This window comes from Opisthocomus hoazin, chromosome 12, assembly GCF_030867145.1.
Source record: "Opisthocomus hoazin isolate bOpiHoa1 chromosome 12, bOpiHoa1.hap1, whole genome shotgun sequence".
Lineage (NCBI taxonomy): Eukaryota > Metazoa > Chordata > Aves > Opisthocomiformes > Opisthocomidae > Opisthocomus > Opisthocomus hoazin.
In genome coordinates this window covers 18,283,540-18,310,719 of record NC_134425.1, presented here as the reverse complement: position 1 = coordinate 18,310,719, position 27,180 = coordinate 18,283,540, and the positions used below count along the sequence as shown (strand labels likewise).

General features: G+C 41.2%; 1 long non-coding RNA gene across 1 annotated transcript in view; it reads left to right on the top strand.

Moving 5' to 3' along the window:
- The window catches only part of LOC142362884 (uncharacterized), a 117,791-nt gene that overhangs the window by 75,122 nt on the left and 15,489 nt on the right, over positions 1-27,180 (top strand). Inside the window, exon 4 of the long non-coding RNA XR_012765352.1 lies at positions 19,589-19,669. This is a non-coding gene — a long non-coding RNA (uncharacterized LOC142362884). The remainder of the gene's footprint in view (positions 1-19,588; positions 19,670-27,180) is intronic.

Sequence of the window (27,180 nt, the reverse complement as noted above, 5' to 3'; positions counted from 1 at the left end):
TTCTGAAGCCTACTCTCTTTTAAAGTGCCGGCTTATTTTATTTTGATGTATATCTTTATAGCAGAATAATTAACTTTCTAAAAATCAGTGAAGGTGAAGTTGTTCACGTTATTCTGAGGGCAATAAATCCACATGCACATAGTTTTCTATTATAGAGATCATTTAAGTGAGTGTAATTTTAACATTTTGATGACAGTTTTAGGATCCTACCAAGCAGTGATAAAGCTAGCAGTTATACTATGTGATAATTCTGCCTTTCATTATAATGCAGAGTTTCTCCATACTAAATCAGGCCAAGATGCAAGCTATTACCCCTGGGCAAAATTCATTCATTATGCATGTATGTTATTCCTAAAATTATTGATAATACTTTTCATAATAGTTATTTTTCATGCATTAACTTTTGCAGCTAGATTAGTATTAAGGATGCGTTTATTAGTCTTGAGTATTTACTGAATAATAAATACAATCTCAGAGCCTCTGATAGTTTCTTTAAGTTGAAGGCTGTTGTCAGTCATAATGCTGTAAGTCGACAGTGCAGTTGTGAAGTGGTGTATTAAGCTGTGTTTGAGGAGAACATTAGCAAGAGGGTAATGAGTGTCCTGTGCGTCACTGCAGCGGGGTTCGAGACATGGCCCAGAAACCTTTGCTTGCTGTTAGGAGAGCCAGAAATGCTGCTGCTGAAGCTGGTTACATTTTGTGAGTGTAAAGGTGGTGCCAGGCTTGTCAGCTTCCTCTGTATGATATGCGAATGTATCAGCTGCTTGGAAGAGTCAGCGGCTGAAGCCCTTTTCAGCTGGGAATTTCAGCAAGTTGCAAGCTGGGTTTTGCTGGCAGAGATGCTCATTCACAACACGGGAATTTGAGGCCCAGGCTACGCTTTTAGTGGTGCCTTCAGCAGTTTGGAGGAGGTGTGGAGAGGAGCGACAATTCCCGAGTAATGTATTTCCGTACCTGCTCTTTTATCACCTGACTCGTGAGATCATTGTGGTCTAGAAGATTAACTACATTGCAAACCAGCAATTTTCTGGGTGGATCTCGCCATTTCTTTCTTTTTTCCCAGATATTGCATATGAGATGTCATCATCTTCTCTGTCACTAATTGCCTCGTGAGGCCTGGCCACAAGAGAGGCATCTCAATAGCAGCTCAACAGAGGCCACGTGGCACCGAAGAGGCTGTTGAGTCAGCGGGGCTGGATAGAAAGCTCAGGATATGTCCTGTGCGCTGACAAGGCATTGTCTCTGTGGTGTGTGAAGGGCGGTCAGATGGTTCATCTGCTGGGCTTTTGAGTTGCTACAGTGACATTCGCTGTCCCTTCCACCCTCACCAATGGTGTACCCGTGGCAGAAAATGGAGTGGGCTGGAGGGAATTGTCCCCGAGGTCAGCTGCAGAGCACAGGTTGGACATGGTGGAGGGAGCAGTGGCGGCTGAACCAGACCTCTGTTCCCTGGGTCAGCGTGCAGGAGGAAAGGCTTTTGCTGTTGTGTCTCTTCCCAAGCACGTTAGCATAGAGGGTAGGTACAGTTCAGCCCTAAATCTCGGTTTCAACATAGCTTATTGTTTAATTAAGGGATAAGTTAGTGTGTGTGAGTTAGAAAATCTGATGACTTCTTCCTGTCTCCTGGCATATTTACTAGTGCGGCACTGTGTTTTATTTTTTTGCGTGCTGTCTTCTCCACAGGAGCCCAGCACTCCACTTTCTCCAGGTCCGATAGCCGAGAGGTTTTGGTCATTTGAGTAGCCTTATGTGAGTCAGGCCCAGGAAACAGTCCTCAACTGATGTTAATGGAGGTCTTATTTAAAAGCTTGAGAACATGAGTCACCGAAATGACATAGCATCAGCATAAATGGCATTTGCTCCTTTGTGTTTACAGAATGGAAAGCCAGGACTGGGCTGGACAGAGGGAGGTGCAGTGCAGCAGCAGGTGGGACTAAGGGAGCTGCACATTACCTTTATTCTCCTGGGAACCAGTAGCCATTCCAGCTCCAACATGTGTATGTCCTACAAGAAGTCTTTATTTGTTCCCAGCATGCTATACTTTGGCCCGGATTCACCTCACTTCATTTCAAGGACTTTCTATGACTGTAGAGACAGCCTCATGCAACCAAGCTCCCCGTGTAGGGAGTTAGCTGACAGTGTACATCTAAGGCTTTTGCCTTGGCCTGCTTTCTTGCGTCCTAGTCAGGGATGTGGTTGGAGCGAGATGAAGATGGGCAAAGAGCTGGCAGGGTGGCAAGAGGAGACATTTCCCCTTGTTGGCTGAATGGCTCTTATACGTCCTGCGTTTTTGAGGAGAGGAGTAAAGGAGTATGAGTGGAAGTGAAAGCCATCCCTCAGCAGGTCTCTGTGCTTCCTACATCTCCTGTCTGTTATTAATGACACACCAAATGGCTGTTATAAGAACAAGCAGAAATAGTCAGTGTTACTCCAGCCGATCAAGTAAAACTACGAAAAGGTCTGATGTTCATTAGACATTTTGCTATCTTCCAACTGTAAGAAGTGCTTTCTTCGGGGAATAACTTCACAGACTTGGATTTTCATGGTTCACTAACTGTAATAAATAAATCTGAATAAATCCAAACTTCAATGCCAAGGACTGAATCAAACCCACTTATTTTTATACTGAAAATATCCTGGCATTAAAAGGCTTAGCATGTTGGGCTGTTCTGTTTAACAATGAGGTGAAAAATGGTGCAGATGACTGTAGTAGTAGCTAAAAAATGCTGGTCCTCTTCTGTAGCTTCCCTTAAGGAGATAGTTTGAAGTTGCGTGCTCAGACTTTTTCTTCACATGACTAATCCATTCTCCTGTGACCTATCTTTAGTTTGATATTGAATCAGGAACAAGAGCTGTAGCTTCAGCTGACCCCAAACATTTAGTTACATTAATCACAGAGTGTTTTTGGACTCTGAGCATACTGAATGAAAGACACATTCTTTGCGAGACATTGATCAAACAGTCTACAGGTATCAGTACATCGAGGCACATTAATCATCTGGTGCATTATCAGTTCCACCAGGAGAATATGTAAATGTGATTCCTGTCAATGATAAGGGAAAGCAGAATTTATTTTTAAAAGTGGTCCATCTGGAGCTGTTGATATCATCTTACCTAAGACAATAGGTTGTAAAGATATGTTTTAGCAGGGCTGCCAATGAACGTAAAGAACAAGCAAATTAAAGCTATCAAAAAAAAAAAAGGAAAAAAAAGAAAAAGATAGCAGCTATACTTCAGTCACTTGTGGGAATTGCCTTTCCATAACATCGTGGAGGAGACTTTTTCTGCTTAATAAAACAGTGCAGTTTTATGAAAGCTCTTATAATTGTTCTGTAACGACAAAAGCTTTGTTTAAGAGTGATGCTATTCTGTTCTCTGCTCTTGTCCTAGAATACACCTGTGATATACTTGCCTTGTGGCTAAGGATGTGATGCTCATACTTACTGTGAAACTCTGAGGCAATGGCTCACCTTCACAGGTGGCTCACCTTCACTCATATTAATGGAGCTGCCTGCCTGAGCGATGCAACGTGCATCTTGCTGAAAACATTTTTGCATAGACCTTCTTGTATCATTGATTAATTTACTCTATTTCTTCACAAGGAAAAAAAAAAAAAGTCTTTTACTTTTCTTTTTCCTGTCTTTTTTTTTTTTTTTTTTTAAACCTGTGCCAAAGGGGTCCTCTGCCAGAGGGGCAACCACACAAATATGTATTCTGTCAGTGTGGGTGTGTGAAAAGCTCATTCCCCTCTCATGAAGGCATATTTCCTGGCAGAAATATTTACATTTCTTGAGATCTTTCCTGAGGGGATTAGAGACCCGGGGCAGGGAATTCAGTAGAGACTGAATATTTAAAACGGTCATCTCATTTCTACTTCTTGTCTCTTCGGTGTTCTTTCCTACTTTCACAGCATCTTTGGGCTACAAAAGTGGAACAAGGAGTCCTTCGGGAAGAGGAGTGCTTGTCTTTAAAGGGTATGGATGTTGTTAACTTTTGGTCCCTGAAGACTGGAAGAAATGCAGTATGGTCTGAATGCAAAGGATGAGGACAGAGCTTGGTTTGGGTCTAATCTTGGCTCTGCTCAGGTCAGTTCCCTATAGTGCAGGATCACAAAAGATTTTAGGATCTCTAAGCAGTTTGAGGCACAAGTAGGCTAAATTCTGAAGTTTTTGAGAGAACAGTGCAAAAAAGCATTTTTGAGAGAGTAGGGATATAAAGTCATGTGATTAATACCTCCTCAGCTTGTAGCTGAGACAAGATCCACAGGATTTGTGTTTTCTCTCCTTAAAGGAGAGCGTTTGGCTATGTCCTGTGGTCAAAGTTATGGTTCTTATTTAAATATGGAAGAGCTAGGAAAACTTGAATATAATTGTAATGCGTCTGTGTAAACAAAAACATGATTAACTGCATCTGCACAATGCTGCCTGGGACACTAGCAAGGAAAACGATGTACAATTTCTGCACATGTAAAAAAGCCTCTTTGAATGTCCTTCTTTTTGCATGTTCAGTATTGTTTGTCATCACTTTGCAACCATGTGCCCTTCATAATTATATTTACAAATACTTGTTCTTTTTTCAAGGTCAAAGGATTATGTCTGCACATTTCAGTAATTAGTCATACAGTGTAGTATAAGTGCCTTATGGATTCCATTTATCATATCTCACTGTTGAGCAACATCACAACATTGCTGTTAAGTGAAAGTGCTTGTTGAAATGCAGGATTTTTGTAGAAATGGCCCCAGTTCTCACTGACTAACCTCAGGATAGAGAGTATACCAGTGTGTTCTTGGCACACTCAGTAGGTAGCTGCACCTGCACAGATAATACTGTTAATGGCATTTCAATACAAAGTTTTAAAGATTTGAAGTTTACTCTTTAAAGGGAAGAAAATAGGTACAGTATTTCTGGTTTGCATTGCACCTTGTCTTTCTGAAAGATCTTTCAGGAAAAGACCAGCTAATGACGTTTTTCTTGTGTCCTCTTCTGCTTCTCTGGAGAATACAGCTGGAAGTTAGTTAGATGTTATTTATATATGTAGGCTTTCAACACGCCGTGGACACAGTTAAAACAGCAAAAGCAACTCATGACTTGTTTAGTAAAGGGAGTCAACTGTGTAGGCTAAACTCGTATATAATGTATACCACTTCTATCTCAAACTGGGTCACAGAAAGCTTTAGGAATCTGCAGGATCAATGCACTGGGTGAACATATGGCAGTTGCAGTCTTCAGGGGAACCAGGGGGAAGAAAAAACTCTCAGAAGTGACCAGAAATCCACAAGGTTTCTGGAACAAGAAGGAAAATACCTGTAACAGTGGTGGTAGGCTTCAACCCGCAGAGCTCAGGATTTCAAGGCTACCTGGAAAGATAGCCAGGAGACCCCAGAAGCTGCTGACATTTCCAGGGTGGCACAGGACACTGGTTTGGTGGCAGAGAGATCCCAGGGCCGAAACCAACCCTGCCTGAGCAGAGGCTGCATGTTAAGCAGACTTTTGCATTGCTAGGGAGAGCTGGAAAAGGCAAGTCAGGACATTGTCATTCATTGCACATATTTGTCTCTTCCTTCCCCTTGTCCCTTAGTTTTACTCTTTTTTTCATTCTTTCTTTAACTCTTTCTTTCACTCTCTTTTGCTCTTCTTTCCTTTAGTTCTCAGTTATATCACAATGGAGAATTTAAGCGTGTCTCTAATGAAACAGGACTTGTGCTGCCAGCAGTCATTTTTCTAAGGTGTAATCAACTAACTGATAAAAACAGCTGATTATAGCAGCAAGTTCAGGCCACAGGAGTAAAGGGAGGCTTAGCATTTCCATTACAAGACTCATTACTGAGAGGTTTATAGCTCAGTTATTAGAAAGAAGGTGCTATGAAATTTGGCATTTCTTATTACAGTAGAGAGCAGTTTTTTTGATTCCAGTATTTAAAAGTTTGTCTTATTTTACTGTATTCTATTTCATTCTCATGGTCTATGAGTATAGAAACAATAAATAATGAGAAAAAATATGTGCCTGTAGTAGGGCTAGTGGCAAATGGCAAAGGTGGACAAATAGTTTATGACAAAGCAGAATAAAAATTGCTGCCCAGGTCTTGAAGAGCTGTACTTTGGGCAGCTTTGAGCCCATTACACAGCAGACAAGCAGAAAGCCAGTACCGTGTAATGTGCCCTTGCTGGGTTGGTGTTTTTGGCCCTGAGATGGCTGGGATGTTGTAGAGTCTGAGGTCTAGGACCAGCACTAGGGCTTGGACATCACTGGAGGCTTCAGAAATTCTTCTGAATGATGAGGAGTCAACTTAACTTCTGAGACCGTTTCTTCTGTTTGTTTTTTCATTTAAGGAGTTATAACTGATGACTGATGCCTTGTTAGTAATACTCATTATATCACAGTTGATTAATGCTGTGGCCTAACCCAGAGGAAACTTTCAGAAGAGGAAAAAGTAGTCTGGTTGTCTGACACAGACCTCAGAGGTCTCTGTGGCCACTGCTCTCTGTGCTCTTCTCTTAGAATAAATTCTGCCTTTGGTAGGAGTAAATACAGTTTATTCCACATTAGGATCATGTCTTATAAAGCAAATTTATATGTTGTTGTAAATTCCATTTGGGGATAATAGAGTGGAATGCCCTATTTGGGATGTATTCAATGATCCAGAGAAGAGAAGTTAAATGCAGAAGATTAAAAGGATATCTTTAGAAAAATAAATACATGAATGTAACATTGAAAGACAGTGAAAATAACAAGAGAGATGGAATGCAGAGGGCATACATTTTGTGTTATACATTGGATTAGGACATAAAAACATACAAATCTATAATTTTAATGATTTTATGAACTTTTTGAAATTGTTTTTGGTGCAGAGGCTGGGTTTATGTTGACAGTTCCTTCCTTTCGATCACTGCAATGGAGCTATCTTCCAGGTTTCAATAAGCTTTCTTTTTTCTCCCCTTTTTCCTTTTCCTTTTGAATGAAATATGTGCTCACCTTTAAGAATATGGGCAGCCTCATTTATTGCAACAGAACTACTTATGTGCTTACAGATAAGCAAGTAGGGAAAGGTATGCAAGAATTGCCTTCTTTTTAATATGTATAAAGGCCTTCAAATAAGAGGTAAGCTGTTTACATTTTTAGTAATGTCAGTATCCTATCAGGTCTGCGTATGTCACCTTTTTTTTTTGTTAGCAGTTGTGGACTGTTTTATATCACAGTCATTTCCAGGGGACTTCAATTTTTTTTCTCATTTATTTTTCATTGAGTCCTGAGAATGTTTTAAGAGTTCTTTTGACATTTCTAAATGGAGGTTCTCTTATCTTAATATATGCATTTCCCTGCATATATGTTTTGCTAGAATATCGCTTTATTTTTCTTTAATGCTGTGGCTAATTTAAAAATTTTCTTTACCATTCTGCTGTGCTTTCTTTCTGGTAAAGATGGCTTTTAAAATACAGATGGATATTCAAAGATCTCCATTTACTATACTTGAATTGTTCTGGTTTGAGGTAAGCAAATATTAGAGAAGTGTTTACTTGAAATTTTCAAAGATGTCCCATAGGCAGGCACCTGGAAATATTAAAGAGAGAAGGCTAAGGTATTTATGAGGAGCACCGTGGTGACTTTCTCCATCAGGATCATCCTAAGAGACATTGTTTATAAATTGATTATGAGCTTCAATCGTTTTATTAGGATTTTTATTTGTGGACATTAAAGCTAGGTGCATTATAATTGACCCATGCTTACTGCAATTGCTGAACAAGTCTGTTCCCCAGCTACCTGAGGACATTTTCACAGCATGCTTGGCAACTGTGTAATATGGGAATGTGAGTTCACCTTCAATTATAAGTTTGTCTTTTCTTCTAAAGAATATAACACTTCCAGGAATATGGCCTTACACAGGAAATTCAAATCCTGGTTTTCCAATACTCCTTTTGTTGGCTGTTGTAGACCTGGGGTCTTGACTGCTTCTCTGGCCACCCTGTTGGCAGGGGAAATGCCTGCAGACACGATGTGAGAGCAAGCTGCCTTATGCCCTTTAGGTTTTACTTTTCTCTAGATTTAACTTGACAGGACTGAATACAGTTGCTTTCATGTGTGTGGAAAAGATGGTTATGTGCAAGTTCCCCATTAGACTCAAATCACAAAACCCTTTGAGGAGGAAAGAATAGATATTTCATCAGGTTTATTAGTCTGAAAATTAACAGTTTGCCCATGAGTCTGTGGCCTGTGTGCGCAGTGACTGTCTGTGGATTACCCATTCACTGTTGCTTTACAGAAGAGTCTGACAAATTATGTGTTTTTAGTGTGCTACCTTGTTAAACCATTGCTTTGCTAACATGTCCCTTGGGCTGTGGTCTGGAGACACAAGTCATTTGTGTACTTGGCTGAATATACGCAGAATGAAAACTATTGCCGTTTGAAAGCATCATCTTGTGGGGGTAAGGGGAGGAGGAACGGTGCAGGAGGAGGATGTTGATTGCGACTGACATGTGCCTTAATATCTGTTGTGGCTTTCACACTTGGAAATATTCAGGACTCCATATGTTCCAAAAACCCCACTGAACAGTGCATATAACATCGCCTTTATCATTCTTTAATCTCAGTTTAATTGCTGTGGTCAAATTACCCCACAATAACCCGCAGCTTGGTATATTATTTAATATGGTTGACACATACTTTGTTTTAAATGTCAGTGCTGGTAAAGCCCTGGATTTGGCAATGCTGTGCATGATAGATGGCAGAGGAGATGGATCATCTGTTCTTTGTCTGTGCTGTTGGTATGTTGGCTGCAACTTTTTCAACTGTGACACTAGACTCATGCCAAACCCAAAGCTACTGAATGGGTAACATTATCCCTTGTATCTGATGTTTTGTAGCTGATCATTATCAATTTCTCTGGCTGTTTTTACAGGAACGTGTAATATTATATCAACCAAGTTGAAGTGGCGGACTAGTGTTGTTTCAAATGGGCTGATTTAATTATTTCAGCACCCAGTAGCACCTTTGTTATTAAAGGATTTTCACAAAGCAGTACATAGTCTAATTATGAATTTACACAAGAGACCGTAACAGCATCTGCTGGGTAAATAATATACATTTGTAAAATGGTCTAGCTACTAATTTACACAGCTGACCACTGAGACACTGAAAGGCTGTTGCATTCTGTCATGTCAGCTCTCAAACACTTCCAAGCATTCCTGCTTCTCTTTAGAACTGTTAACAAAACAGTGAAAATCATATAACTAAGTCTTCCTTCTAGAACAAAAAATATGGTCTGGAGTTGCTGAATGCAGCCGCAGTTTCAGCCCAAGCTGCCTTCCCGTCCGCAGCTGGGTAGCAGTGCGTGGGAGGAGTGAGATCACCTGTATTCCAGGGCCCACGTTTGCATCAGCACAAGCACGCAGGCTGAGGAGGAGGTATACATTTTCATTCTGGATTACTGGCTCCTGCTCTGTTGGTGCAAATCTGTCCTCAAGCCAGATTAGCTGGTCCCCGGGGACTTTCTCCCTGCATAGGAGAGCCTAGGGTAGGAGGTAAGTGCCATTGTAACTCCCGTGTCACATCCCTACAACCATACTCGGACTGCAGCCAGGACATGCTTATCTAAATAATCTTTGCCTACGATCTTGGTCCCTTGCAGCTATAAAAGGTAGGTGCCAGTCATAACAGGTCGGGGGCTGTGCTGACTTGTTCTGGAAAGGCTGGCTGGTCACAGATCTGCAGATGCAAGCGCAGTTCGCTCATTGAGAACACTTTGGCCTTATGTTGGCATCTGGGCGTTGATATAGAGGCACAAATTATCTGCTTCTGAGAATAGCTACAATAGATTCATACAGCTCCTGGCTAACAAGACGATGACAGCTGGAGAGTAAATCGCTGGTGTAAGGTAAAATTTTTACCACATCAGTGAGACTGACATTCTTAGCCTAGAAACCTATTAGTGATTAGTGACAACAAGATTTAAGACTTCTCAAACCCTCAGCTACATGCAGCTTTGCAAAGTGGAAAGAAGAGGTTTAGCTATGGCTTAGTGCTAAGAAGAGAGGAGCTCAGTATCTTAACTGTCCATGGACATGCAGTTGGCTACCAAAGCAAAACCAAATCAAACAGCAAAAGACTGACGAGAAAGAAATGTAAAGAAGCTTACACTGGGTGATCCTATCGCTTCCTGTGTTTCTGGCGCACAGGAGAAGAGTGTGGAAGGAGAACGTGATGGTTTCATTTCCATCTGTGCAGTAAGATGCCCATCAACTTGAAGTCTTATCTTTTTGCAGGCAGGAGGCTGGACAAGCTCTCCCATAGCAAATCCCCCTGTATTTCCTCACAGATCTCTACCTATGTAAGCCACAGAACCTTTTCCAGTAATGCTGAGAAAAGATTTATGTCTACAGTGCAGTATTAGTCCTTACCTGTTAAAGTCTGAATTCTACATCAGCAGGCTACATCTGGGCAAGGGAATTTGGACTGGTTTTCCCAAGCTCTCTATTTTCCATTTAAACATCATGCTTTGCAAATGATCTTATGCCTTCACAACAAGGTTGTGTTTCACATTAAATGTATATCCATGCAGCACTGTTTATCCAAAAAAGAAAATGAATATAGCTATTTTTCTTGATTCCTTGAGTATGGTATGGGACAAAGACAGGAGAAAAGAGTGGGAAAAGTTGGAAATAGGGTGCTGCTTCCTCAAAAGGAGTGATGATTCTCCTCAGTCGTGCCTCTTGCTCCTTGCATCTGTGGTATTGGAGAAGGAAATTGCCAGCACCCTAAAAGGAAAAGACCCTTTTGAAATGCGTAACATGGGACTAGCAACCTATTGAAAGGCTTCTTCTAATAGATACCTGATTTGTTTATAGATAAGATCCTTTTAGCAGCTGTGTAATTTTAAGCACAGGCCTGTATCCTTTGCTGAATGAGCAGCTGGGTTTGTGGAGGATCCATTTTTTCCATTGACCAGGCAAAAGACACCTTCCGGATAAAGGAATTAAATATTTATTGATTATGTATATTGTCTCTTTTGCTGCGCATTCCCTTGGTATTGAAGACAGCATGGCAATTTGTTGAAGAAATATATTTTCGTTTTGTTCCAGGCGGTAAAGGAGCTTTACAAGGCTCTCAGTTCTTGTTCAAGTGTGTCATACCATTTTTGATGGCTTTATAAACTAAGCATAGCTTGAGAGAGTTGGGGTTGAGTCAGCCTGAGAGAAAACATATAATTAATATTTTACTGTAAATAATTTGGGAGTAAGGTTATCCGTTAAAATCGTAACTATTACCCGGCTGTGCATAATGGATGGTGGCTGGGGTGGGTAAATCGGGAGTTGAGAGAAAAAACTGTGTTTAAGATGAAAGCTGCTTTCAATGGAGACAGGATCATAGCAAAAATGTAACAGGAGAAGTGAAATATACTTAGGAACGTGACATTAATACTGGATTTGCAGTATGTTGCCTAACAGGTGGGTGGAGTGTATTTGACTTTGTTTCAACTGGAATATTGAATGACACAGATGCAGTCTTTAAAATTATTTTAGACTGTGAGAAAAAGGTAGCGAGAATGTTCAAACACATGAGCTCCCACCATCAGCATGTGTCCTCTCTCTTTCTCTTCTAGCTGTAATAATCACCTTCCATTTAAGATGGTTCTTGATCTTCCTCTGTCATTCCTTTTTTTCTGCAGCTCTGCACTGGAAAGCAGAGGGGATATTGGGTTTCCTTTCATCACAATGACAAGTTGGGGAAACATCTGGTTTAAGCAAAATGTGCAAAAGGTTTGAAGAATTAAGGGGTTTTTTTGCATTTTTTGTTTATGCCTGTTAGACACTTGTTTTTATTAAAATAAAATTTACGAGTATAATATGAAGGGAAGACATTTAAAAGATGGAACTGTGGAGTAATTGGAGAGGAAGTCTATGAAAGGCAAAATGTGACGACACGAGTCACTTTCTGGACTCCAGAATGGAAGCATCAATATAGAAACATTTGTTTCAGTTTATGAACTTTTTTGCAATCCAGCTAAAATATCAGCACCACCTGTGATACGAGCATCAGATTTATTATCAGCTGCTCAGGAATTGCAAAACAGCCGAACTCCACCCGACTGTTAATAAATCAGGTGCTGAAAGCACTTCAAATGAGAACCTTGCTGAAGAGACAAGTAACTCATGAGGATCAAAGGCTCAAGTCAGTTAAACTGTCCATTTGCCCTTTTGGCATAATCAAAATGCATTTAAAAAAAAAGAAGAAAAGAGAAAAAAATAAACAGGAAAAAAATCATGTGACAATGTTTTTATCAGACTAGGACAAATATTAAAGTTGGAGTGGGTATCAGTAATTCATTTAGTCTGATTCTGCAAAACTGAATTTTATAACTTTGCAAAGTTAGTAAAGCTTACGTATTTGATCCAAAGCCCACTGAAGTCAATGAAAAAAGAGTATTTCTTTTGATTTCAGTGGTTTGGATCTGGCTGTTGGGAGCTGCTTGCTTTGGACAACAAGCATCAACACTCCAGTGGAGCTGACTTGTCTCTTCACTATATTCCTCTCTGCTCCACTGACGTTTCATACTTGTAGAAATTCAACTGAAAGCCAGCCTTCTGATGAAAGAAACTGCCTGAAAAATATTGCATACCCAGCGTCCTCTATTAATTAATAAAATTACTTGCTTATCAACATAGATTACATAGCTGGTATGCTCTAGGGAAGGGGTGAGAGAAAAGTTAAAAAATGGGTGGAGATGTAGGAAAGAGAGAGGACAACACAGGTTAAGAAATGTTGTGAATATCGATTCATGATTGCAGGAAAATTTTTTAAACACTGTGTAGCTCGAGTCTGCATGAACAGCATTTGCGTGGCTAATAAGCTGAAGCTGTCAGTGACATTAACATTGGCAGCTTTACAGGAACTACATTTTCACAAGCTCTGACTCTTCTTTTTGCCCTTGCAGTGGGCAGAAACAGCAGGGATTTTATTATTCAGTGTCAGCGAGTCTCCACTTATGTTTGAGTTTCCTCCTTCTTTCCTATGTCCTCTTACTGGCGGTCTGCAGTAGAAGAAAGGTGGTTGGTTTGAACTGGGTGTGTTTTCCGTTTCTGGATGACCGCTCAAGTCATAAAGAGAATGAGAAAGAATTCTTGGATGATCACGTCACCATGTGGCAGTCTGGAAGGGGTCTGTATGTCAGGGTAAGTATGGGCGTCTGCGTTACCCATGGTAGATGGTGCCTTGACCTTGTGGGGAGCAGAAAGAACCGCAGGAGGAGCGTTAAGGTGAGCAGGCAGGGCTGAGGCACTTCTCCCACACTTGGCAGTAAACCAAATGTGAGTCACAAACAGCAGAGTGGGTGGAAATGGTGTTTTGGAAGAATTTGATGCAGAAATCCATGCTTTCAGGCTTGCAGTTGTAATGCTGAGGGATAAAAGCTCTCTTTCTCTTGGATACCCAGGTGCAGTGCCACTGACCTGGGCAGAATTAGTCTGGGTTGCAACTAGTGCAGGAGGGAAACTAGTCACGCTCCTGCAGTAGTGATGTACACCTGAAGTGAGTGCAGAAATGGATGACTCACTGGGTCAGTGTGTGACGCTCCAGATTTTACTGTTTGTGCATGCGGTTGGTTTTGTGTAAGAAACTGGAGAGTAACCTAGTTCATACTGGGTTGAGGGCGTTAGGAGATCTAGGGAGTGGAGTGACTGAGAGCTGCGCCATTTCAGTTGGGCAAACATCAGAAAGGAAAAGAGCATATTTGCTGTCCCTCTTTGCTCTGCTTTTGGCAGGATATCTGATGTTAGGAGAACACTGTCGTTCAGATTCACCCATGGTGACAGGTCCATTCACTCCCAGGTCTGTGCTCTGGGAAGAGTTGTTTCAAGCTTTGGAGTGATGTCTCCAGACACAACATGGTTCCACCGGTTGTCTTTAGTAGGGGTTCACAGAAGTGGAGGTCCTGGCGTTTGCTGTGCAAACCAGGGCAATCTTCACTAGCCGGGCTGTGGTGTGCTAAATGAGAGCTACTGCTGATTCAGTCAGAGACTCGTGTGGGTTCTGTTTTATTACTGGCACTTGGAAAAACATTTTCCAGTCCTATGCTTTAAAATTAACATTGAGCATCAAGCCTGTTCTGTTTAGAGTTTATTTCTCCATTCACTGGGTTGGCAGCCGAGTTGATACTGGCAACAGAAAGGTTAATATTTCAGTCTTTGGCCTTCTTTGGAGTATTAAAGGTACTTGAGTATAATAATTCTCAGCGTGGAATGAATGTCTTCTTAACTAATTTTAAAGGCAGCATATTGCAGCTTGGGCTCCCCTTCTGAGAGCCGGGCAATGCTTCCCACAAAGGATGTGAGTCTGTGCTGACTCGGGGTGCCCATCCTCCCCTGACGAAAAGTGCACCGCACAGTGTGAACTTCCAGTTCTGTAAAATGGCATCAGCAACCTGATCTTTAATCGAGCTTAATTAATCAGCTGCTTTTTAAAATTATGAATGCTTTATGGGGGATAACCTGGTGGAAGCTTTTTGATCTTTGTAGATACCAGGAAATTTTAGTCTTGCTCCACTGTGTATACTAGGGGAAATTCCGGAGCTGGGGAATTGGGTTTTCTATGGCTGAAACTGGGCTGCACTGTTCTTTTGATACAGAAATTTTAGGAACATTGACGAGTGAAGCAGATGCATCCACTTCGAGTAGTGATTCTGTCAACAGACCTCATGGTATACAGCCAGCCTAATAATCACAAGTGCTTCTTTCCTTTTAAAACCCAGAAAAAGAACTGACATCTTTTATCAGAAAGACAGACAATCTGTATCCCGTGACAATTCCAGATTATGGATCCCGAGAGGCTTTCCTTACATTCGTATTTTATCACGGAAATCACAGCTAGTGCTGTTTCTTTTCTATACCTCCACACAGTTTTCAAGGTGTTGCCAGCAGGACCTGAGCTGACACTGACATGTGTTGTTGTCACATTGCAAGATCTGATAGAAAACCCCAGATATGAAAATATCAGTGTTTTCTTGGATCTTCCTTTGCTTGCAGTGGTTTTGGAAGCACTGGCGCTAGTTAATTCACATGCTTCGTAGGTTTTGTAGGCTTTTTTCCTACTTCTAAGGAAAGACTTGTTCCTCATAGACTGGTTTGGAGTATCACTCTCTTTTGTTGCTATTTTTATGTAAGGGAGCTACGTATATGTCATTTTCTAACTGTTACTACAGAGTAGGATAAGAAAAAATGTCTGGGGAAAAAAGAGAAAACCTTGGTTATTTGGGAAAATAAGCAGCTTTGGCCTGATGGTTTTTCATTACAGTATTCCCGTCCTGCTGCTTTGTCCGAGTTCCCTGCCCAGACCCACACCAGAAGTTGGGAGGATGGATGGCAGGACTGCTGAAGAAATGCAGGGCTCCAGCCACACAGCCACACTCCCCACAGCTGCTCACTGTTCTCTGTTTCGACATGAAAGCTAAAATGTCATTCAGGTACCTTCCCTCTGGGCTTCCCTTACCCTAGGGATCAGTAGTACATGAGCATGACCCATCCCCGGTGTACTGACATCCACAAACTCATGATTTGTCATGGTTGCAGTTCCTTGCAACTAAACTTTGGGTTTGTGAGAACAACAGGTCCTTCATGCTGATCCCCTGTGATTTGACTTGCTTTGCCTGGCAGACTGTCAACATTCTCTAAAGTTATAATCATCTGTTTAAGTCTTGGGGCAGATTTTGGCTGAAAATATTTGCTCCTAAACTTACCTAAAACTTGTTCCTTTTTTAAAAAACAAACATACAGAGAAGTATTAATATATAAAATATATATTCACACATATATTCATACACATATTATTTTTCCCACTTCGAGAAGGCGTTTTAAAGACTGGTTCAATAGTCCAGTGGACAGTAGGTCACACGGCAGCCAAGTACACTGGATAATTCATTTTTCTTACAAAGAACGTCATTAGTTTTTATTGTCACATGCAGAAGATGGAGACCCTGTTTTTATGTTTCTGAAGCCCACACAACACAATAGATCAATCCAGCATATCCATCTCAGAAAGAAGCTACATTCCTCTTCCTTTTATTTGAACTTGAGATGCCAAGAGATGCTTAAGCCTTGATTCTTCATGTCATGACACCTCGTTTAGTTTACTCCTGCACAAAACGGTATGTTATCAGACCCAAGGGCTTTGCATCGTGCGTCTGCAAAGCAGGGTAGAGATCAACACAGAAATCCAAAGGTTATTTTAGTCGTTTCTTTTCTCTACCCCATATGTAAACTATTCAGATGTTTTTTGGCAGTGGAATAGTAATGACAGTGGGATGGTAGTTTCATCTTGAGTTTTACAAGCAAGAGGAGGGGCCAAGAAGGAAACCAGGTATGAAGGTTGCCAAATATAGCTTCCATTTATCATTCCAGCTAACAGGGGCTAAATTATTTCTGAGTGGCAGTTTTAAAAGGGAGGGGAGAAAAGCAACATACATTAATATGTGCAAACATGTACCTCATGCTAGAGAGGTGTCTCTGAGGACTGGCGGGTTTGGTAAGCCAAAGTACAGTCCTTCCTGCAGGAGAAGTACAGCGTGTTACTCATGCCGGAATTCTGGTCATTCATTCCATTGGAGCTGAAGTACCTGGAAGCATACCCAGGTGGGAACAGGCTCTGTACCAGTGGTAACACAAAAGATAGACCTATTTTACAGGAGCTGGAAATGAAGGGAATATTTTTGTCCAAAGAGTACTCTCACTTGAGGCCCCAGCAATGTTTCAGTCCTGGATACTGTGTACCACGCTTTTTTGCAAAGAAAAGAGACTTATACAAATCAAAGTTTTCATATCAAGTACCCCTAGAAGTCAGCAAGAAGAAAGGAGACATTCATCTCTTGCTTTTCCATTTTCATGCCATTTCAATGAAGGGTAACTATTGCTTTAGACTGTGACAGAGAATGGGGCTGTACTGATCTAACCAGCTCTGGATGTGGCCCATCATACCCACTCTGTGAAGGTGTTTACTGGTCTGAAAAGAGTTGTAAGTAGACAAAACATCTGGTAAATGGAAAACAACATGCTTGAGTCATTGGTACTAGACTGTTTTATAAAATAATCTTTCTCAGGAGCAGACTCACATTTACTTGTCTAACCATTGCTATTATTATTATATAGTAATTATAATTTATGCATACAAATTAGTTGGGTAAGAGGAAGGATTAAATGACATATAAAAAGCATACTGACCGGAACTAAATAGAAAATTCCAAGGAGGAGTCTTTAAAATAAAGCTGTTGTATAATATTTAATTGTATAATATAAACTGTAATTTCCCAAAAGACATTGTATTAATCTTGTGGTGGTTAGCCATTACATTTGGTCCATTTATAATCACTTTGAGCTACTTAAATACAAATTTATAAAAAGATCAAACTTTTTTCCCTATTAATAATGCCTAGTGCTTTCCCCATAGCTTATTCATCTTCAAAGCTCCTCACCAACATTAGCTAATTATTCTTTTTTCTAATTAGTAGAAATTGACTGTGGTCAAAAGGGCCATTCAGCCAATTAGCACAGTTCTACCTTCAAATCTCAGAGCTTCTGACCCAGAGCTTTCAAACGGTTGATGAAGATATCATAAAGTGCTTGTGCTGAGCCCATATTAAAGGCAGCCAACTGGGGAAAAAGAAAGGAAGAAAGAAAGAAAGAAACCCCGACCTCAGGGAAGTGTATCCAATCTTCTCATTCACAGCTTTCCCCAGAGGCAGCGGCACAGAGGATGAAGGGCCGGATCCAGGGCTCCTGCTGCCCTGCACGCAGCTGCCCCAGGCAGCGGGCAGGTGGGGTTACCCTGCCCTTACTTTGAAGCCTTAAAGCATGTGGGGTTTGTGGTGGCCACCACTTCAGAGGCTGCTTCTGTCCTTGTTGCACACTGGACGCGGCAAGGGTGGTTGTGGTGTGACTCGAGTGGTGGCCCTGTCCGTGTCCTGCTGGTGGCTGCTTGGGATGGCAAGGCAGCAGCCAGCTCTGCACAACCATCAGCTTCCCTCTGGTGCGTGTGTTCTTTCAATTTTCAACCATGTGGTGGCAAACCAAGGTAATGCACAGCAAGATGGATTTAGGAAGTGGTTTGGGTTTCGCTAACTCATGTTTACATTCAGACTGTCTTGTCGAAAGAGTACTTCTTCCGAGTCTTGCGTGTTGCCTTGCCGCTTGCCAAGAGTCTCATTGCTCACTTTTGAAGAATTTGTATGCATCTGTAACTCAGTAGCTGTGACCTATAGGTAGCAGAAAAATCTCTGGAAATATGAACAAGCTCACCCTCCCTTTGTTTTCTGAATTTCTTTCCTCGATCTTCTGAAAAGGCAGCTAAGTGACAAATCCTCACCGCGCAGCGTCTCGGTTTGGCTGTTCGAGAACAGCTGCATCTGTGAGAGTTGTTTATGTTTCAGAAAGTGTGAACGTTTTAACCCTGAACAACAGTGTGTGCTCTGGGAGATTAATATCTGCATTACATGGACTTGCTGAGAATAAATTAACTCTTGATGACACGATTACTGTCTTAGCAGTGTTCGCTGCATACAATTGCATGGTGTCTAAGATATTAATGTGTTTTTGTGAAGAATTTAGGAAACAATTTATTTATATGACTGTGCTTCATTCCATATCACACCAGGACATCAATTAGCTACTATCGCCTGTAAAAGAAATGTAAATCATGTGTCTCATTTGTTACGAGGATAATACCGGGCCAATAATTCACGAAGATTAATTCATTCCGTAAATTGTGCCTCGTTCTGTGCTCATGGATTGTTCACAAACAGATACAACTTTTTCAAGTTTTCATTTTTCAAATTATTGTAATGGATTCTTCTTGGTTACAGTTTACTCGTGGAGGTTTTGAATATTCAGGACTTCCAAGTTTGGAGTGATTTTGTTTGGTCACACAGTACAATATATTTCTTGCTTGACTGAATCCATGCAATTTTTAGAATCAGCTGCTGTTGTGAATACCTAATGTTGTGAGACCTAATGCAAATATCCTTTACATGTTTTTGTAAAATATGATACTTAGAAAAAAAAAATTTGTTTTGGTACTGGCCAGAAATACATTAAAAAGTAAGCCTCCAGACTGGTGAAAACCAGAGTAAGCTTTAAAAAGGATTTATGTGGAGATTTGGAGGAAAACATGCTCTGGAAAATTATACAGTGCAGTTTCTAAAATTAGGGAGCAAAAATAATAGCCTTAGGAAGATAATTAGCTCCAACCACTTTTAAAAGTAAAATAATTTTTAAAATTTCACAAGAAAAGTGTGGATTTTAGTTCCTATTTATTTTAAATATTCTGCAGAAACTTTGGCTTTAATAGAAGAAAGATTTGAAAGATTTTACATTTGCATTATTAGAAGGAGTTGTGTTTGTGTTGGCAGCATGAGAACAAGGAGCAAAAGGTGAATTTTCTAGCAAGTGGTGCTTTCTGAACAGCTTGGTGATGATGGAGAATTTTCCTAAATACCCTGGCTGCATATAAACAAACCAGCAAATACATATGATAAAAAATTAGGTATGGTTTTAATTGTCAAGATAGAGCCTAAAATAATCTCCCTGGCTCAAATTTATCTTTTTTTGCCTGTAGGTGCTGGCACAAATTGGAGACGACTTGAACCATGCCAATTTTTGAACCTCCCTTCAGTACAGCTCACGCGCTGGAAGTGAGGTAGCTGGTTTTCCGTGGTACTGCACGTGTGTTGAATATTGGATGGAAGGGTTGAACCTTTTTCTTCCTTTTGCTGAAAACAGATAAGACGGAAAATTTGCAAGTGTTTCATTTTTCTGGTGTTTGATTCACACAGATACCCAAACCCTTTCTTCTCTGAACAGCCTACTGAGAGTCTGAAATCCATCCTCTTCTCTCATATGGCTAGGCATGCCTTTCCCATGCTAATACGTTAAGAAACTTTTATTGCACTGAAGAGCATACAAAGTTCACTGCTTTGCCGTGACCTTTTCTCCTTTAAATTGTTTCATCATTGTGACCAATATGGACCAAAGAGAAGACGTAAAATTGTTAGGGACGTTTATTTCTAAGAAGGTTAAGCAACTTTTGCTATGCCCTTTTTACATTCTTCCAGACCTACTAAAAAGAGACCGTAACGTGACAGGGATGGCCTCCTTAATTACATTTTGTTGTCAGAGGAAGCATGCTTTAAAAGAACAGTAACCCAACACTCCTATAGTTGAGGATTTCAATAATCTTAACCAGGTTCACAAAGTTTGGAAAACCCCAAACCTTCTGTCAACTGATTGAAGCAAATTTTACGGATTCAAGAAATACAGTCATCTGGCACAAGGTTCTGTGTTGTGGGGCTCGGGCAAAAGGATCCAGTTTCAGTTTGCCAGAGTTTCATGAGCAGTTGGATAGATTTCACAATGGCAATGGCTTATCACAAAAACAAAAGCTAAAGAGCAATATGCTCCTGCTGTGCTTGTTCTCAGTAGTGTTTATCTCCATAATAAATATAAATCAGGTCCTGAATATTGCCAGTCTAGTACTGAAATCTTAATAACTGCTGAAGATTTTAAAAAATATAGATATCAGTGAAACTCGGGGTGGTAAAACTTTGTCTCCTTCCTGGCCTTTTTTGGTTGGCCATTGAACCTAGTTGCTTTGTTTCTATCACAGCTGCTGGTAGCTTTGCTCAAAGCAAAGGAGAAAATTGCTCCTGCATGCCTCTATTTTGTATTTGTGTCAGTTCTGTCATGATTTTAGCAGAGATTGCCAGGGAAAACAGTCAGACTTACAGTGGGCTGCTATAGTGACATAGGATATATGGACTTAAAGCCCAACAAAGGTAGGCGAAAGATAATGCATTGCATTTGGCAGATGAATACCATGGGTAGGAAATCCCAAACAGGGGCATGTGCATTTACCCAAAACTGAAAAAGCTATTGTCTACATGTTCTAGGGTTCCTGTAGCATGCCTGTTAGTTAGGTTGGGGAGCAGTGGAGGCTGTCATGCCATTTGGGGGGGGTGAAAAAAAAAAAGGAAGGGGCCATATCTGACTGCCTCGCTCTGGGAGGACACAGCCTGTGTGTCCCGGATTCTGTTTCTGTGGAACAAATGTGCCTAGAGTCTGTATCAAATTGAAGGTCCTAGGAGCAAAACTTCTAGGCTCCTGCGCAGGACTTATGGACAATCAGAAATGAAATTGGTCCCGGAGCAGTCTTCATAGATTGCAGCAGACTCAACTCTGCATTTTGGGAAAGGCTTGCAGGGCCTGTGTAAATATCTATATAGTTTAGATCAACAATGCTCTTATTTTAGGAGTCTACTGTCAACTCTCATTGGCATGATTCTACATGTTCCCTGTGGCCTGAAGTAGAATAGTCTGTTGGCATGGTGTGAGAATCATATCTTCAGCACCTGAAAAGTGCCTTAGAAATGAAGCAAGCTAGATACTATACCCTGTGCAGCTGTCCCCATAGACTTCAGGTACTGCTAAGGAGCACAAAGTATGGGTCCCTAGTGACTCCTGCAACAGCCACTCTGAAGAAGCAGATAGAAAATGTCCACATCTGAGTGGATTTATCCAAAATAAAGGATGATAAGAGCCTTGTGGAGGTATTTATGCAGGAACTTTGATACATTTGGCCATAGTACCATGCTGGACAAAAGTGCCAGAGAGGGTGAGATGTTACCATTGTTTCCACAAGATCTCTGTTGCAGGCCATGGTCACAAGGCAGAGAGGAAAGGAGAGGCTGTCAGTATCGTGCTCTGAGAAGTTGACAGCTGTTATAAAGACAAAATGAATTAAAAAAAAAAAAAAAGATGAGGGAAGAAACAGAGGTATTGAGATAAAGCAAGAGGCTATTTTGCTAACATGAGCACACACTCCATGCCTGGGAGAGTGAAGGAGGAGTTGTTGTGCGGTGGAGGAGGATGGCTCAGAGCAGCGCGGTGGAGCTGAGATCATTTCTGATGAGCTCAGCCTCAGGCTTGCCTTCCTGCTGCTCTGTTGAGCACTGCACAGCAGTAGGTTATCAAGGCAGCTTCGCGACTAGGGAGCCAGGTCATTCCAGCTGGCTTTGAGGGACCACAAACTCTTGCTGCGTCACAGCAAGGGAGCCTTTAGCCAGGTTTGTTTTTCCTTTGTGAGATGTGGACCCTAGATAGACATCCAAGCATTTCCTCACTGTGGGCTGCCCCATCTGAGGCTGTTTGCTTAGGGCCTGTGGTGCCAGGGCTGACTTGAGAAATCTGGGGTAAAAGAAATAGCTGTGACCCCCTGAGCTCTACTTCAGTCTGGGTTACTCAGGCTGAGAATCTGGCCTTGCCCATCACTTCAACATGCTGTTTCTTCAGCATATGCCTCTTACTACCGACTTCTCCACATTCCTGCCAATGCAACTTGTTTCTATCTTGTGTCCCAAGTGCAAACTTTTATGAGATAACACAGAGGAAGGTGTCCCCTGTACAATTCTAAAACTCTTCTGTTCTGAGATATCTGAGGTTCCCTTCGGAGGATTCAAGTCCTGTGCACCTCACAAGCGTGAATGACTATATTTTGCGCTTGAAAAATTTGATTAGAGGAGGGATTTCATCAATGACCACAATACATTTGCATAACTTTGGATTTGCCAATGCCCAGATTGTAGCAGTGTGGAGAATTGTTTGGGAGGAATGCTATATTGCAAGATGGTGGCTGCAAGTTCTCATTTTAGTCGTTTTTGTATTAGGTACTGGAGGGAGCAGAAGCTAAAACGGATGAGCAAGTATAATTTTGAGGCCTGACTGGTTGGGCAAGAGAGTCACATTCTTGGAGCAATAAATGGCTCCTTCCAGATCATGATGTGCTAGCAATGTTGGGGAAGCAATAACATGGGACTGGCCCAAGTTATTGATATATATTAAAGGAGATTAGGCAGATATCAAGGACATGTTTAGTAAAGCATCTATTGTCTGCATCTGTCACCACAACATTCTGGCAAATATTGGGAAATATGGAAAGTGTGAAGTAGGAGGAGAAAATCTCTATCTGCATTTGTTGACTGCTTGTTGACAGCAATGAAGACATTTGCAGAATGCTTTAAAAGTTTTTAATTAATTGTTGGCTTTGTTTATGCGCAACCTATAAAACCCATTCTGATCATTCTTCTGGCTGCCAGAGCAGGGAAGGACTTTGCAGGGAAGGGGTGTGTTTGCATACATGTGCGAGTGAGTCTGCACGTGAAGAGAAAGCTTCCGAGATGCTTTGCACAAAGGCCTGATTCTAAAATAATTTAGGTTACCGCTACAGAATGATCTTCGCAAAGGCAATAGGTATTGACTTTTGATGATGGTAGGAGAAGAACAGCTGTCTCAGCTGGAGGCACCTCTGGTGCCATGAGCTAGGCTGGAAATCCACGTCCTGACGAGCAGGGAGTCGTCACCCGCAGCTCAGCTGGGTCCCTGCCAAAGCGTTGCGGCAGATGAGGTGTTCCCTCCATGCGCAGGCTCAGCATAATGTCTTCAGTTCAGGTCTGATCCAAACTTTGCTGAAGTTTGTGGAAAGAAGCCAATCAGCCATGAATCAAGGACCTTAATGACTATTTATTTGTCTGACATTTTGTATTGTAATTAAGCTGCCATTTTTTAAAGCAAAATCTCCTCCCACACCCTAGATTGCTAGCAATCCTTCCAACAGGAGTGTGCTACAGTTTAGTGTAATTTGGGACAAGGAGAGGGTGTGGAACCATGCCAACACAAACGCTCATTTTTACCAGTGTAGTCCTGAATGGAGGATGGAGCAGCTTTGCAAGTGCGGTGTTCTTCATTGCTGCTTAGTTTAAATTTTGAGCAGTTTCAGTTGTCCTGCCACCTTGTTGCTCGCTTGTAAATCAAACGAACTGTTTTGCTGTTGGCTTGTTGAGTGCTGGAACAAGCACAAACAAGAGCTTCTCTACTGCTTTTCAAACTGTATTTCAGTCTTGAAAAGGTGGCAGTTGTGTCATGATTTATGGCTCCTATTTGGTGTTTTTAATTGGGAATTTACACGACAATTTGTGGCTACATGATTATGTTAAGATTATCTTATAAAACATCTAGGACAGTTGTTTGTGAAACCCCGGGGGCACATACCAACCTCCTTAGTTATCTAACCAACTGTTGTGCTCCTCGGCTAAAAGAGTGGGGCCTTCAGAAGTGGTTTGATCTTCCTCTGGAAGGTTAAAGGTCAAATGACTCATAAATGAAGAAAGAGTGATTTAATCCAAGGAACCTGCGCTGTTATTGTAAAACAATATTCACCGGTGATGGTACACTGTTGTATAAATGACAAACTGCGCAGCGATGGAAGTTGTTATTACATCACTGGAAACCTCACCTGCACTACATTTATGACTCCATAAACATAGGTTTATTTAACAGCTGTGGGAACACCTATGGCTGTTTTGTGTCAAAGGTCAGGAGTCCTAAATTTCGGTTTGCATGTTAGTTTTCATGGGTGAGGTTCATAAAATGTGATGACTAGCATGAAGTGATCAGAACACAACCAAAATGCAATGTTGGGGAAACGTGCTAATACACCCATTTGTACTGCGCTGCGTTTCCTTGCAGCGCCTGGGAGGATTGTTTGTTTGCAGAGAGCTGCTCTGAAAACAGATTTGTGTCACTTTGTCCCAGTTCTGTCTCCCTTTCAACAAGAATCTGTAATTGTATCTGTTGCCAAAGTTAGAATCCAACAGGATATTTTTAAAGGGAGGCAGTCAAGTCCAGCCTATTTCAGAACATGAATTAAAGGTAGCCGTACACACAGCAGCTGCTCCTCAGTTCCTTTGCCAAACTAGATGATTAAAAATATTAATATTTATTCTTGAAGTTGCTATGTTAAACAATGGGCCAACTGGCTGAGTGAACAGTGAGCTATGTATTGCCAAGTGCACAAAATAACGAAAAACTAAAGAGAAAATAGTGTGTATTAATGCAAACACTTTTCAAATGGGAGTGTGGTTTTATATAGATGGTGTCTCCTTGCAGTAGGTCCTCCACTGGAGCAAGTGGACCACTACCGAGTGAATAATTCTTTTTCATACATTTGAAAAGCTAAACTGAATCTCTGTTTGGAGATTAAATTGCGTATACGCTGTGGGAGAACAGGAATCTCCCTCTGGTTTGTGCAACATTGTTCTCAGCTCCTTTTCTGTGGCCTTGTCTAACTCATGCCACACATGAATATCCGAGTGCTCCTTTACATTCCCCACCCATGTTATTGCTTCAGGTGGTGTACTGTTGCTCAGTGAATGGTAGCAGATTTTTAACAAATTTGCAACAGCAATCTGGACTACTGAAAGGATTATGACTAAACCAATAAATTACTATTTTTTTGCTTTCATCACACAACAGGTTCCCATAACCCAGTCCGGTGTGGCTGAAGGTTTTATGCTGATAAAGATTGCTGTGTTTACTTACATTTTAGAAGCGCCATTGTTCCATTAGATTCATAAACAATTGTTAGTCAAAGATCAAACAGAGATAATTACTGTTTTTTTGCACTTTTGGAACACAGATGAGATGATTAGAAAAATCTAAAAAGATATGAAGCAATAGGGAAGCTTCTCTTAAGCAATGTCATACATATCTTTCTTGTTTAACAGCATTTTGTATCTCCATCAATAATCTCGCCAATGGTCATATAATTAACTATGCTAATAATGCTTCTTTTAGTCTTATTATTATTATTATTGCTGTGAACCTACTTACGAGCAGTCCACTGTAATTAGTAATTAATCTGATGATTGTGTTGCCCTACGCAAATGTGAGATGGAACATGTTGATTTAACCACCCCAGCCTCCGTCTCCGCTCCACACATTGCTGCTGCCATGTGCACCAAGCTGGCGCAGAGCCACCTGCCACTCTCGCTGCCCGTGCGGCTGCCTGGGCTGGGGTCTGCTGGCTCCGCGCTGCTGGTGTGGGGACGGAGACTGGGGACGGAGAGGCCCATGTGTCACCTTGCCAGTCTTGCCTGGCTGCTGTCAGCCCCTTTGCTTTGAGAGCACCTCCCGGTGCCAATGCCATCTTGTTGCATCCACAGTAAAGAGGGAAATGAAAGACTGGCTGACTTGGACAGTAAGTACTCCTGTGAAGCACATCATTGAGCATTTAATATGGAAGTATTTCTACTCCAGTTTGGTGTTTCATAAGGAAGCCATTTCTTTCTCACTGTCTAAACATTGCCTTTGACTCTCTTTTCTTTAAATCCCCAAATCATTCTCATCTATTCACTCTTGTTTACTCTGGCAATCTGGTAGTGCTAGCATTTGCCAACATCCCCCACCCCACTTTTTTTTTCTTTAGCTTAGAATAGGAAACAAATGTGATAGTATTATTGGCAAGTGGTGACGTTCCTGTGGCAATCATTGTGCTGAGCACTAACAGGGAGGGAGAGGTGCAGAGAATTGAGAATTCCCACTTGAAAGCAATCCCTTTTTTTTTTTAAATTATTGCTAGTGACCCTTTAGTATTAGAACTGCCACTCTTTTTTTTTTTTTTTTTTCAGGGGATACACAGTAATGGAAATGAAAATGTAAAATATCTTTTAAAGAGATATTACAAGCCATGGCTTAAGCACTTGAACCTTGAAAATCCAGTCGTACCTTGGCTTCATCTTCTTATTGTTGTTCCCTGTTGCAACAATGCAATGTTAGGTGCTGATCTCAGTCTCGATGCGCATTGTGACTATTCTTCCTGCTCTATAGCACAGTTTAAGGTTCCTGAAATTCCCTCCTAGACAAATGATGTGCTTGTGTGTTCCTGGAATAGTTTTTATCCTTCTCTAAACTGGAGTTAGAACTGGGCATTCAGCAAACAGATATGGAAGCTCTCAAGAGCTCAGCAGACTTTGAGGTGGCTCTAAGCCCTTATAATGCAGGAAAGTGATTGGAAAAAGTAGCTTTTAATGGTTTGTAATCACACGTAAGTGTAAAAGCTGAAGGCACAGATCAGGTTTAGGGGAGATAGTGCTATTCAGAGCTAAAATTCATGCAAAAAGGCAAAAATATTTTTCCATCCAGTACTTACAACATGGAGCCTAAACATGCCTAATCTCTGCTCCGCATAATCACCGAAAGATACCTGTCAAAAGTCTATCCATCTGTATAAAGCTGGAGATATTTGACACTTTGTAAGTGTCCCTGAACTGTCTTAGCAACAAACACCTCTGCTGAGCTGTGCAAATACAGGAAAAGGTA